Source organism: Suncus etruscus, chromosome X, assembly GCF_024139225.1.
Source record: "Suncus etruscus isolate mSunEtr1 chromosome X, mSunEtr1.pri.cur, whole genome shotgun sequence".
Classification (NCBI taxonomy): domain Eukaryota; kingdom Metazoa; phylum Chordata; class Mammalia; order Eulipotyphla; family Soricidae; genus Suncus; species Suncus etruscus.
Window position 1 is genome coordinate 246,030 of NC_064868.1, and position 14,603 is coordinate 260,632.

A 14,603-nucleotide genomic window follows, 5' to 3' on the forward strand; every position below is an offset into this window, starting at 1 on the left:
TTTGAGATTCCCAGCCATGCCAATAGAAGAGGAGCTGAAATCCTAACATGTGAGGTCTTCTTGGTCCAGATGCAGCCTCCCTCTCCAGTTTGAAAATGCATAGAGCTCATTTGCCAGACTTGGCCCTGAAGGCCATTCTGACATGGGGAGATCTTGGTCTCAAGGATCATGTGGTCATCTCACGAGGTCTTTGGCCAGCTGTCTGCCCAGATTCCCAGCCATACCAGTAGAAGAGGAGCAAGAGTCCTGATAGGTGTTGTCTTCTGAGTTTTGCTGCACTCTCCCTCTCCAGTTTGAAAATACATGGGGGAGGAGTTTCCCTCCTCCCCATTGCCCCAGAACACAGTTGCCAGACCTGGCCTTGAAGGACAGCCTGACGTGAGGGGATCTCTGTCTCCTGGACTAAGTGGTCAGCCCAGGAAGCTTTTGGCCAGCTGTCTGCCCAGATTCCCAGCCATGCCAGTAGAAGAACAGATATCCTGACATGTGGGATCTCCTGGGTACCGCTGCTGTCTCCTCTCCAGTTTGAAAACTGCATAGACCCCAGTTGCCATTCGTGACCCTGAAGTCTAGTCTGACATGGGGGGAGCTCGGTCTCCTGGACCAAGTGGTCAGCCCAGGAGGCCTTTGGCCAGCTGTCTGCCCAGATTACCAGCCATACCAGTTGAAGAGGACCAGCATTCTTGATAGGTGGGGTCTCCGGGGTCCAGCTGTAGCGTCCCTCTGCACTTTGAAAACACATGGGGGAGGAGTTTCCCTCCTCCCCATCCCCCAGAGCATATTTGCCAGACCAGGCCTTGAAGGCCAGATTGACGTGAGCAGATCTCGGTCTCCTACTTCCAGAACTTTCTACATACTCAGGGATGGAGGGTTTACCTAGAAGAGGTGCTCTCAGTCCTGACTATGCAATCTTTGGTGGCAGAACACAAACATACACACACCAAGAGTGCTAACCTGGGACCACTCAGTGGTGGGACTGGAACCCATAATCTTGTCTCAGAAGGACACTGTCTTCTCTATTGGGCCACCCCAGAGACCAGGTTTCTTTCTATGACTTGCTTCTTCATCTCCAATGCTCAGAACTCTTCCCTTTACTCCAGAACTAAAAGTTCCTCGAGATATACATTCCCACATTACTCTACCCCAGTTATCCATTTGCTGTGCACCAGAAGAGTATACGGGTCACCAAGGGTCTCTTCTTTCTTCAACTAGGGCTTGTGTGAGTGCAGAGTCCTGCAACTTAATCCTGGGAATCCCAAAGTGTTAAGACAATGTGAGTTTCAGGTGTCACAGCAACAGTACAGCATGGAGTGCCTCATAGACGGGTGCTCCAGGTTCAATCCCCATTATCTCATATGGTCCCCCGAGCCTGCCAGGGTGATCTCTGAGCACAGAGCCAGGAATAACTCCTGAACATCACTAGATGCGGCCTAGAAAACAAATTTAAAAAGACTGAGTTTCAGGTGGAACAGCAGGAAAAGTTGCTTTACACATCCGTGTTTGTGTCCAGAATAAGAGATGATGGCCATAGGGTTTTCTTACTGGGGAAAAGTCTTTCTCAGGTCAAATCTTGTAAGAGGGAAGGGGAGGGGAGAAGAAAATCATAGGAGAAGCACAGATAGAATACAAACATTGGACCTAAGAGAGAGTGCGCTAGACTGGAGTGCATACTTTGCATGTTAAGAAGCCCAGGTTTGATCCTGGCACAGAATGCTCCTCCAAGCACTACAGGGAGTGATCCCCAAATGTTGAGCCAGGACTGGCTCATGAGCACTGCCAGCTGTGGCCCTCAAAAGTAAAATTTTGTTTGGGCCAGTGAGACATCTCAGTGTGCTGAGTGTATTGAAGTGTACTCTGCATGAAGGATCCCCAGGTTCAATTCCCAGTATCACATAGACTCCTGAGCACAGAGCTAAAAGAGGCCAAGAAAAAATGAGGAAAAAATGCAATCATAGAAACCCTGGGCTGTTTGTGAGCATGGAAACTGCAGACGCAGAGGGCCAACTAACTGTATATTCACCGAAAAGAAGCTGCATGTGAGGAAACACACCCATGACAAGCTCCAGAGCCAGCTGATATGAATCCAGGAATGGTAAACAAAGAGATGGAGGGCCAGCAGCTAGAGCAAACCTTAGCTCAAAGGTCAACAGGAATCCTTCCAACTGATTCCCCAAAGCAGCCTGTTGAGTTGGGTGTAGTTCTTTTTTACCTGTTAAATATCCTAGTAGAGGGCCTGGAGTGGTGGTACAAGCGGTAAGGCATCTGCCTTGCCCATGCTAGTCCGGGTTAGACTGTGGTTTGACCCCCTGGCATCCCATATGGTCCCCCAAGTCAGGAGTGATAACTGAGGGCATAGCCAGGAGTAACCCCTGTGTGTCAGTAGGTCAGCTGCATGCAAGGCAAACGCCCTACTGCTGCAACACCACTCAGCCCCCAATATCTCACATATCTCATTATTAATCAACAAAGAAAAGTTTTAAAGGTGAATCCTGCCTTCTGTCTCTGACTCCAGATAGACACACAGCTAGAATATTCACTTTCTGGTGGCTTACCTGGAAAACACAAATGTGGACACAAACGCAGGATTGTGGGATTAGGCCCTAGATGTCCTCTAGAGAACGAAGGGAGAAGTACAAGACAATTTTTGTATTTCACAATTCCCATTTCCTTCCAACTTAAAGTCACATGAATGACCAGCAGAGGGAGCCAAAAACATGCAAGAAATACTTCTTTTCTGCAAAGCTTTAAGGAATGGAGATTGTCAATATCTACAAAGTGCCAGTGACCCTCATTTTCTAAAATTATATGGAAAAAACCCGTAAGAATCATTTAATGCCATCCTGTTTCCAACTCTGGTATAAAATGTTCAAAGCTAGATTTAGATGCTGAATCTGCAGATGTTCAAAGGGGGGGGGAGTCATGCCTCCTACTTTCCTTTCTCACAATGCTCTTTAGGCATGATGGCAGTATCTGTATCACCCAAAGGTAGGTGATACAGATTATGTTTCAGTTAAAACAATCAAGTACTCTCAGCTCTTTACACTTCTCCACATATCTTACACCTTGATTCTTATCAGACACAGAGGTAACAAGAGCCTCTAGGCAGATGCCTTAATTCTGGCCTTTGCTCTATCCTTGCAAAGAGGAGCCCATTTCTTGTGAAAATAGGTTGAAAATAAATTTCCTTCAACTCCACATCAGATGCAAGTGCTTTCCCGAAATGTTTTCACGAAATGTTTGATTAGCACTTTTATAATATCTGTTAGAAGCATGCTTATCAATTATGTAACTCCTTAATTTATTTTTTACTTCACTTGGAAAAGTCACCAACAAAATTGGCTAAATGCAAATTTTAAAGATCATTTTAAAACTAGATGATCACATTTCATCTTTAAGATAAGATGACAAAAGACTAGGAAGATAGTCTTTTGTCAATTTGCCTGAAACTCTTCAAAATGTCTGTGCTGTTTTCCATATCCCTTCGTACTTTTTGTTGAAAGAACGGGTCATATCCACTCCTGGTTGTGGTACTGGAATTTCGTTACGATGCTCACCTGGGGTTCTACGTCGAGATTGCAGTACTAGCATACTTGCCAATAGTTCAGGAACTCAGGAAAGGGGTGTACATGCTCCATTCCAGCGTTCTATACATATTCACCGGTGACCCACCCCAGAGTTCGTGTACATACTGGAACATGAATAATGGCCACAATGCTCACACAGCTTCAGGTGTGGTGCTCTCCAGGGGGTTGCACATGCACACTTCAGTTTTTCTGCTCATACCTGCATAGCTACAGTGAGCTGAGTTTGTGGTGGCACCTGGGGTCCCAAACTTTAGTAAAGTTGTTGAGACTAGACGCAACATGGGGGCCCAGCTCATGTCCTGAAGCTTGCTAGGCAAGACCTTTTGACCACTAACTAAACCCGAGAGTCTCCTAAGATTATTTTTGAATTAAAAAGTACGATAACTGGACATAAGGCTGTGTTTCCCAATCTAGAGTGTTTGTTCTAAAATATGGGTTTCCAGTCCTTGCTGCTAGAGCATTTGATTGCAAGATTTGGGATACAGTTCAGGAATGTGTACTGTTCAAAGCACCTCGGTTAGTGCCAGAAAACTTACAAAATAAGTGCTCAGTAGTTGAACACCCATGGGATTCAAAATATCAGAGTTTACTTTTGGGTCCTTCACTATGTCATTTCTCTCATTGTGTCTCCTTTTCCTCACCTATAAAAGTGACAAATTCACTCCTAAAAGTACCAGCTTTAGTCTCTATTTCCTTGAAAGACGGGAACCAGATGGGTTTGGCTCCATACCCTGTCCCAGATCACTACCAAGCAACAGTGGGATTGATATTTGTCAACCAATTCACTCTAAACATGTGCTGTCAAATTGAAAGCTACATGGTTGTAAAATCAGTAATAAAAATACAATTCAGTTTGCCAATTGTTTACCAAATAACATTTATTCTAAAAGCACAATCCCAAAAGTCCACCCCCAGCACACTATTCCTTACCCAAAACATACATTTAGCCTAGCTTCAGGACAATGTCTTCCTGAGGGGCAACTCTGAAGACTTATTTATGGGAAAGAATGTCAGTGATTTCTGTTCAGATAGGTGGTTTGGGAGCACTAGCTCCATGCTCGATTCACAAACAAAATGCAGGAAATGTGAGTGAAATCTGGAAAACCCAGTAAATTCTTGGACAGTTCCTCTGCCATACATACAAGAGGACTATCGTCGCAGCTGGATTTAAGGACCCTCGTCTCAAATCACAGTCCCAAGAAGCCCAAAACTATCAGGCAACTTCCCTGCTATGTGCAGTTGTACAAATCTAAGTGCATTTGAAATAAGAAAGTGGAGGGAAAAGAAACTGAACACTCTATAACCTTTTTTTTACTTTGGTTCAGTTTCTCAGGGCTAGAAATATAGCTCAGGTGGTAAAGTAAATGGGGCTGGAGAAGTAGTACAGCAGCTAGGGCTTGAACATAGCCAACGTGAGCTCAATACCCACTATCCTATATGGTCCTCAAGCATTGCCAGAAGTAATCTGAGCAAGCTGTGGCACAAAAACAAAACAGCCATCAACAACCAACCAACCTCTATTTAAATGCTTCCATTAACTATGTGTCTAATGTAGCTTACAGGAGGGTCTCTCAAAGTGTGATCCCACAATCAGCAGTATCATTATCTCCTACTAAGTATCAGATTAGAAAAAGCAAAGTGTGCTTCTCCACCAGCATTTATACCACAGACATACTTTTCTGTAATAAGTTTCTCCATTTGAAAACTATGCTTCTGAATTACTAATCCTGAAATTTTTATCGTAAAACAAATCAAAACATCACCAACAATACTACACTGGCTAGGCGAATTTTCAAGTTCTGGTTTCTCTATTTTAAAAATTAGATACAAATATGAATAGAAGAATTACCAAGTTTGACCTTGGGAGAAAGAAGCATGAAAGCAAGTGAGAAAAGAAGGGGAGGAAGGAAGAAAGAGACAGAGATAGAGAGAGATCATAGGACAGTCACAAAGTTTTGCTTTTTTTAAAAATTCCAAATCGTACTTTGGAGTTAGCAGGAGTGTTATGCAGGAGAATGAATAAGTAATATAATAAGCAAATTTATCTTTCTGCAAGAAAAACTTGTTTCAGAGACTGGAAATATTCAAGTGTGAATTTAAACTTTAAAAATGTGAGACTGAAGAGACAGCACAGAGGTGATATGTACCTGACCCTGGTACTGCATGGCCTCCCAAACTTCCCCAGGGCCCTCATGGCTCTGAATACTATTGTGTCCTCAGGCCCTTGCACTGAACCTTAAGGCCCAGTTGCGAGAGAAATACAATGGTGGCAGTTTATCAGGAACCCATGAATCACTTGGAAGCCCTAAAAAGAATAAAGAGAAGAAATTGCACAAAATTTAAGTTAAAAAACAAATTAACTTAAAGTATTTACATTAAGAAATCTTAAAACAGTAAAGAAAAGTGTGCATAATAGAAGGCCTAAGCCCAGAAATTTGTCAAGAACAGAAGTAAAAACCTATTTGTAACTATACTTTCAGGTCAAGTGAAGAGATCTGAAGTCACAGAAAGAAACGTTTAGAATTCCAGGGCTCCAGAGAACAAAGTGCAGCACTCCCCCGCCCACTCACTCCAGAAATCCTCAAGAGGAAAAAGACATGAACTTGAGTGTGTTGAAGCAGGGAAATATGGGGTGTGGAGGAGCAGTCCTACTCTGGGACACTGAAGGGCAGGGTACTGAGGACATCCCTGGACTCATCAACCATGTCATCATATACCCAGCACCTGTTGTTGCGGCACTCGGGCCCACACTTCCTGGAGTTGCACTTGGGGCAGGGTAGAAGCAGCCCACGCAGTTCTTATCCAGACAATCACACAGGTCTAGGCCATTGCAGATCAACTTGCCATTCTCGTCATATTTCCTCTTGAGTCTGCAGAGAGAGAGGAGATTTGCATGATGTGGTGTGCCAGGTCTCAAAAGAGACTGGGAAGGTGCCGCAGTGTTGACACTATGCAGCAGAGCTGACCCAGAGTACTCTAGAGCATTGCAGGGCAGAGATGTCCTGAGAAATCCAGCCAGGCTTGTCATCACGTGGAGCACTTCATACCCCAGTATGCTGGGCAATGTATATACCCACAGAGGTTAATTAGACCATTTCTTACTCTGACACCTTCCCTAAAATCGGACAAACAGAAAGCTGGAAATGTGGCTGGCAGTACCTTGCACATGCAGATCCTTACTGGATCATCGTTCCCAAGTGTTGAGTAATTGTTGTAATATTGTTTTTGCCTGTCATCCCACCTGGATCTTCCAGGTGGGATGATTAAGGAAAGAAATAAATAGCTTGTTGGGGAGGCACAGGGAGCTCTTTTGCCAGAACTGACGGATTGTTCGGTTTGCTTTTTGGAGCTGGCTGCAACTGACAAAAGACTCCTTTTCCTGAACATTTGTCCCCTAATCTTTTGCATTCGTTGATTATTTACTCCGGATATTATTATCAAAATTTCCCCCCAAAAGGGGGGATGGAAAAATGGGATTCAATTTATCTTTCTGGGAGTCATTCTTAGACTTGGTGACCATCAAAAAGGGGTTTGACCTCCCCCCACATTTGGCACCCGGAAGAGGTGAATCTGAATCCTCTGGAACTGTAAGTGACATGTTTTATTGGAAATTACCTCTGGAGATCCTTGGCTGGTTATTATGGATACTCATGCTCACTATGCCATCTGTTATTAAATACATTGGTTCGGCATAACTCAAGTGCATTACTCTGCTTGGATATAAACCACTTGGTTTGATACTCGTAAATATCATTGTCATTGGATGGTTGCTGCTTACAATTCAATCAAAAATTTCTACTCCAATATTTGCATTGCTTGAGTGGTCTCCATTAGTCATAGTTTGTGGAATTTCTGTGTTGGCTAATATGACTATCATATGAATAGGCATTGTCTGGTGGTTAGGAAATAGACAATGTGGAAATTGTAAAGTGATGACCAGTATGGACAATAAAAAAACTTTTCCTACGAAAATTTAGACTAAGATACAGGCAGATAAATCTAACACTGGCATCAAAATATAGGCATTTTTGCCGGTAAAAAATCAACTCGGACACGTAATTTAGATACTCATAATCCAAATCAAGATCTTGACACTGATGATCAGCCTGCAGTGCTAAGTCCACAAGGGAGTCCTGATTCTGTTCACAGTATGGTCTAGCATGTTAGTGCCAACTCAGACAATGTACCACACTCTAGTATTCCACACCTCAGGCATCAGAGTCCTGTGCAAGGTACTTCTGCTAATCTGGCCAAAACTCCATTGCAAACAGTATATGTTTCAAATTATGAACCTCTTGAAATGGAGGATGTGGAACGGTTTAAGAAAGCATGTAAAGAATTTGGGGCTACCTCTCCATATTGTCAGGAGGTACTAAGCATGTAGTGTCGAAAATCAATTTGGACTCTGCATGACTTTAAAAAACTTGCTGAAATATGCCTGCCATCTAAACAGTGAACTGAATGGGAAATGTTATATGCAGAGGGTGTGAAATCCAAACTATGTAGTCCAGATGGAACCAAAAAATGACTGGCAGGGGTTAATCTCTCATATGAATTATTAATGGGAGAAAATCAATATTCAGATATAGACACAAGCGGCTTTACCAAAGGAAATCTCAAAAATAATTAAAGACAATGCATTATCTGCATGGGAAAGAATTGATACTAACAGTACTGGTGAACCTTTTTAAGAATCATCCAAGGTCCCCAAGAGCCTTATATAGAATTTGTGGCTAAACTCAAAGATGCTTTAAAAATACAAGTTAAAAATGATGAGGTGAGGAAATTTCTAGAAAAATGTTTTGCTTATCATAATGGTAATTCAGCTTGCAAATTGGTATTTGCTCCATTGCAGGAAAAAGCTCATTTAAATGAATTTTTATATGCATGTAGAAATGTTTATGATATACCCCATTCATTAGCAAATTCAGATCAGGTGCAAACCTTTGCAATTACTAAAGGAAATATACCTCTTTACCAAAGGGGACAAAAACTTCCCCGAAAACCAGGTCTCTGCCCAAAATGTAATAAGGGTTACCACAGGGCGAAAGACTGTAGATCTGGAAACCCCCTAATAATAACATAGGAAGAGGTTTTAATACAAACCCTAGGAGACAATTTGCCTGTTACCATTGTGGGAAAACAAGGGCATATTAAAAGGAATTGCTGTCTTTTGTTAAATTCAGTTCCTCCAGGATCTACAATTACAAAACAGGGAAACGCCTACAGGGCCAATCCCCAGGCCCTTACAAATCAGGGGCAAAGTCATCAAACCATAATTCTCCCCAGCCCAGCCAAGAAGATTAATCTCAATTAATGAATTAACACATGCCACAGTGGGCATTGCTGGGCTTGATATAACTTACCCAGTGGACATTACAATTTATCCAGGAGAATGCCCTTATATTTACACACAGGCATAGTGGGACCACCCCCCCCCCCCAGATACAATGGGTTTGATTCTGGGCAGAAGTTCCCTTAATGTAAAAGGTATATCAGTAACTACAGGTGTTATTGATTCAGATTCAAAGGGAGAAATTATTGTAGTTATCAATGTGCCAGTTACTAGGACTTTCAAAAAAAGGGAAACGATTGCCCAAATAGTAATAATACCTTATGTTAAATTTGGGACTTCAGATAAGATAAGAACTGGAGGTTTTGGAAGCACAGATCCAGGGGCTACCAAAAACCAATTAGTGGCTCTGATTACTAAATGTAAAGATGAAAATCCAATGATTAAACTTAATATAGAAGGGCAATTCTTCAATGGCATGATAGACACAGGTGCTCAGGTCACTGTAATTTCTGATAAAGAATGGCCAAAAAATTGGTCTCTGCACGAAATTCCATATTCATTAAGAGAAATAGGAGGCCTGAGTTCTTGTTTGTTAAGCACAAGAACCATGGTATTTTATGGCCCAGACCAAAAGGCTATTATTAGACCTCATGTGGGCCCATTCTCACCATCCCTATGGGGCTATGATTTGCATAAACAATGGAAGGCAGAATTCCATATTCCATTAGCTCAAGGTGAGCCTGAACCTTCTTCTGAATTAAAAACCCAAAATTTTTGGTAGGGGCCACTGCCAGAAAAACCCCAGCACCAATACAAATAAAATGGATATCTGATGAACCAATTTGGATAGGCCAGTGGCCCCTTAAAACTGATAAATTAAAGGTGCTGCCAGAATTAGTGGAAGAACAGCTAAAATTAGGACATATTGAGTCTTCGTTTTCTCAATGGAATTCACCTGTATTTACCATAAAAAAGAAATCTGGTAAATGGAGATTGTTAATGGATCTGAGAGCAGTGAATTTATCTATGGTACCTATGGGAAAATTACAGACAGGTTTACCATCACCTGTAGTAATCCCTAAGGAACGTCCACTAATTATAATTGATTTGATAGACTGCTTCTACCATATTCCTATTCACCCAGATGATAAACACCGTTTTTGCAGTCTCAGTTCCTTCTATTAATTATACTCACCCTTGCAGGCATTTTCAATGGACTGTTCTCCCTCAAGGCATGCTAAATTCACCAACTATGTGTCAATATTTTGTGGACAAAGTTTTGAGCCCTGCTCGTGAAAGATTTCCACAAGCTGTAATTTATCATTACACCGATGATATTTTAATTACAATGAATAATGAAACAGATTTACAGAAATTATATGCTTATGTGATTAATTGTTTGCAAATGGCAGGACTGAAAATAGCTTTAGAAAAAATACACACCATGCCACCGTATCAATACTTGGGCTTTATTTTGGACAGAACATCAATACGTCCACAAAAAATTTCCATAAAAAAAAGAGAACCTTAAAACGCTTAATGACTTTCAGAAACTTTTGGGTGATGTAAATTGGCTCTGCCCAGCGCTAGGAATCTCAAATGCAGTGCTGTTTAATCTGTTTAAAACTTTGGAAGGTAATCCTGCATTAGATAGTACCAGAAATTTAACACAAGCTGCTAAAAATGAATTGGACATTTTCTTGTCACAATATCCATTGTGGTATAATAATCACAAATTATGTTCTCATAGTGGTAAGTCATAATATCCATTATGATAGCATAATCACAGACTAAGATCTCATAGTGGTATGTCACAATATATATTGTGATATCATAATCACAAATTATGATTTAATGTTGATATGTCAAAATATCCATTGTGATGGCATAAACGCAGATTAAGAACTCAAACAGCTGAATAACAATGTCCATAGAGATAGCATAATCACAGATTAAGATCTCATACAGGTATGTAATAATATCCATTGTAATATCATAATCACGAATTATGGTCTCATAGTGTTATGTTACATTATCCATTCTAATAGAAGAATCACATATTAAAACATCATAGTGGGATGTCACAATATCCATTGTGATAGCATAATCACAAATTATGATCTCAGAGTGGTATCTCAAAATAACCAGTGTGATAGCATAATCAGAGATTAATATCTCATAGTGGGATGTCACAATAACCATTTTGATATCATTATCACAAATTAAGGTCTCATAGTGGTATGTCACAATATCCATAGTGATATCATAATCATGAATTATGGTCTCATAGTGGTATGTCATAATATCTATTGTGATGGCAGACGCCCAGGGTGAGTGCGTTCCACTAGAGTGCTCACATGTGGGCGACCTCCGCCGCCCTGAGCCCCCCCCCAGAGTGGCTGCAGGGGCCCAGAGCTGCTCCAACAGGGAAGCAGAGGCCCCGCGCCCGTGACCCGCTGGCGCCCAGGGTGAGTGCGTTCCCCCGCGCCCGTGACCCGCAGGCGCCCAGGGTGAGTGCGTTCCACTAGAGTGCTCACACGTGGGCGACCTCCGCCGCCCCGAGCCCCCCCCCGAGTGGCTGCAGGGGCCCAGAGCTGCTCCAACAGGGAAGCAGAGGCCCCGCGCCCGTGACCTGCTGGCGCCCAGGGTGAGTGCGTTCCCCCGCGCCTGTGACCCGCAGGCGCCCAGGGTGAGTGCGTTCCACTAGAGTGCTCACACGTGGGCGACCTCCGCCGCCCCGAGCCCCCCCCCCAGAGTGGCTGCAGGGGCCCAGAGCTGCTCCAACAGGGAAGCAGAGGCCCCGCGCCCGTGACCCGCTGGCGCCCAGGGTGAGTGCGTTCCCCCGCGCCCATGACCCGCAGGCGCCAAGGGTGACTGCGTTCCACTAGAGTGCTCACACGTGGGCGACCTCCGCCGCCCCGAGCCCCCCCCAGAGTGGCTGCAGGGGCCCAGAGCTGCTCCAACAGGGAAGCAGAGGCCCTGCGCCCGTGACGCGCTGGCGCCCAGGGTGAGTGTGTTCCCCCGTGCCCGTGACCCGCAGGCGTCCAGGGTGAGTGCGTTCCACTAGAGTGCTCACACGTGGGCGACCTCCGCCGCCCCGCGCCCCCCCCCTAGAGTGGCTGCAGGGGCCCGGAGCTGCTCCAACTGGGGAGCAGAGACCCTGTGCTTGTGACCCGCCGGCGCCCAGGGTGAGTGCATTCCCCTAGGGTGCTCACACGTGGGCAACCTCCGCCGCCCCGCGCCCCCCCCAGAGTGGCTGCAGGGGCCCGGAGCTGCTCCAACTGGGGAGCAGGGACCCCTGCGCTACCCCGCCGGTGCCCAGGGTGAGTGCGTTCTACTGGAGCCCTTCCACGTGGGCAATCGGAGAACCCCGCACAACCAACTTTTTGGCACAGTGACCACACCACCCACCGCCTCACTCTCCAGGCCCCAGAGTTCAACCCACCTGACCCGAGCTTAGACAGAGGAGGGCATTCCCTAGTATTTAGTGGGCCAGAGCCACCTGCCCCACTGGGACAGGCTGGGACGAATAGACTGGATGAGCTTGGGCCTTCCCCCTGGACCTTTAGGCAACCTAGAGCAACCTAGTCCCGAGCACCAGAGTGGACCTGAGACCCCCCCAAGAGCCGAGAGCAGCTAACGGGAGGGCTTGACTGGGGGAATTTCTTCTACAGAAACTCGGAGGGAGCGGAGCTTCATTGACTCGCAGATAAGGGAGGGAACAGAGAGTTAGGCTCAACAGTGCCTGCAATCAGTGTGGCCAGGGGCGGAACTATACCTGCTGACAGGAATAAAGAAGAAGGCTGACTTCCAGGTACTAGAGGAGGGGAGAAAGAGCTAGGCTCAACAGTGCCCTCCACCATTGAGGTCAGGAAAGGGCCAGTACTAGCTGCCAACAAAAGGGGAAAATAACTAATCAGGCCACATAAAGAGCACAGGAGGAACCAAACCCCAGCAAGTTCACCCAAAAGTCCCTCTAGAACCACCCTCAAGGAGGGAACCCACTCCCACACCACAGGGGATCAAAACAGGCGAAAAATAGAAGCACAGTACTCTAAAACACACCATTAAATACAAAGAAATATGCGTAAATCAAGGAGAACACTAATATCTGGAGATATGGTGACAAACCCTTGCAAGTTTCCAAGCCCACCTAAAGGCACAGATCCACGTGAAGAAGACCTAAAAGCAGCCATGAAGAAGGAAATGCAAGAATTAATAAAAGATATGAGAGAAACCCTAGCTATCGAGTATAAGAAATCTATGGATGAGCGAATCAGCCAAATTAAAGAAGAAATGTTAAAGAACATGAGAGATTCCATACAAAAAGAAGTGAAGGAATTAAAAGACAAAGTAACAAGCCTTACAAGCAGAAACACAGGATTGGAGAAACACATTGAAGAACTCGAAGGAAAACTGCAAACAAAAAATGATCAAGAAACCAACAAAGAAATAAAAGGCAAAGCACTGGAAGGAAAAGTCCAGTATCTAATGAACAAGGACAAAAGAAACAATCTAAGAATTGTGGGTATACCAGAAGGAGAGGAAATAGGGAAAGGGGAAGAACAAGTAGTCAGAGAGATAATAGCGGAGAACTTCCCCACCCTCTGGAAGGAAACTGCAATGCCAATACAGGAAGTAAAAAGAGTTCCCAATAAGATAGACCCTAATAAACAAACACCAAGACACATGGTAATCCAATTGGCAAAAAACAAAGAGAAAGAGGAACTTCTTAAAGCAATAAGGAAGAAAAGAAACCTCAAGTACCAAGGTAGGGACATAAGAATCAAACCAGATCTCCCATTCGAAATAATTCAAGCAAGAAGACAGTGGAATGACATATTTAAACGACTGAACGAAAGAAATTTCCAACCTAGGGTCCAATACCCAGCAAAACTTACATTCATATGAGAGGATAGACTAAAAACATTCTCAAACAAGAATGAATTTGAACTATTTGTGCAAACAAAACCGATCCTAAATGACTTACTCAAAGACGAATTACACAATCCAAAACCCCGATTGTAACAAAAACCACCCTACACAACACAACTACACAACAATTCTCTCTTTCAATAATCTCCCTAAATGTTAACGGACTAAACTCTCCAATTAAAGGGCACATAGTAGAGAACTGGATTAGGAAAAATAAATCGGACTTCTGCTGTCTGCAAGAAACACTCCTACAGATGCAGGATAAGCACAGGCTTAGAATAAAAGGTTGGAAAGTAATTATTCAGGCCAATGGAAAACAAAAAAGAGCAGGGAAAGCCATTCTTATGTCAGACCAAATTGCATTCAACCTCAAGAAAGTGATCAGAGACAGAGGGTCACTACTTACTGATCAGGGGAACATTAGATCAAGAAACACTAACCCTGGTCAATATCTATGCACCTAATGTAGAGCCAGCAAAATATGTGAGGCAACTACTGGCAAACCTGGAGAAACACATGAAGGGAAATGTGATAATAGTAGGGGACCTCAATACTCCACTATCACCGCTGGACAGATCCACCAAACAGAAAAATAGCAAAGAAATAAGAGCTCTGAATGAAAAATTAGAAGATTTAGGGCTAATAGACTTATATAGAGCCCTCCACCCCCAGAAAGCAGAATACACATTCTTCTCAAGCCCACATAGAACCTTCTCCAGAATAGACCACGTCTTAGGATACAAAGCTAACCTATATAATACCACAAAGGTAAGGATCATTAGAAGCAC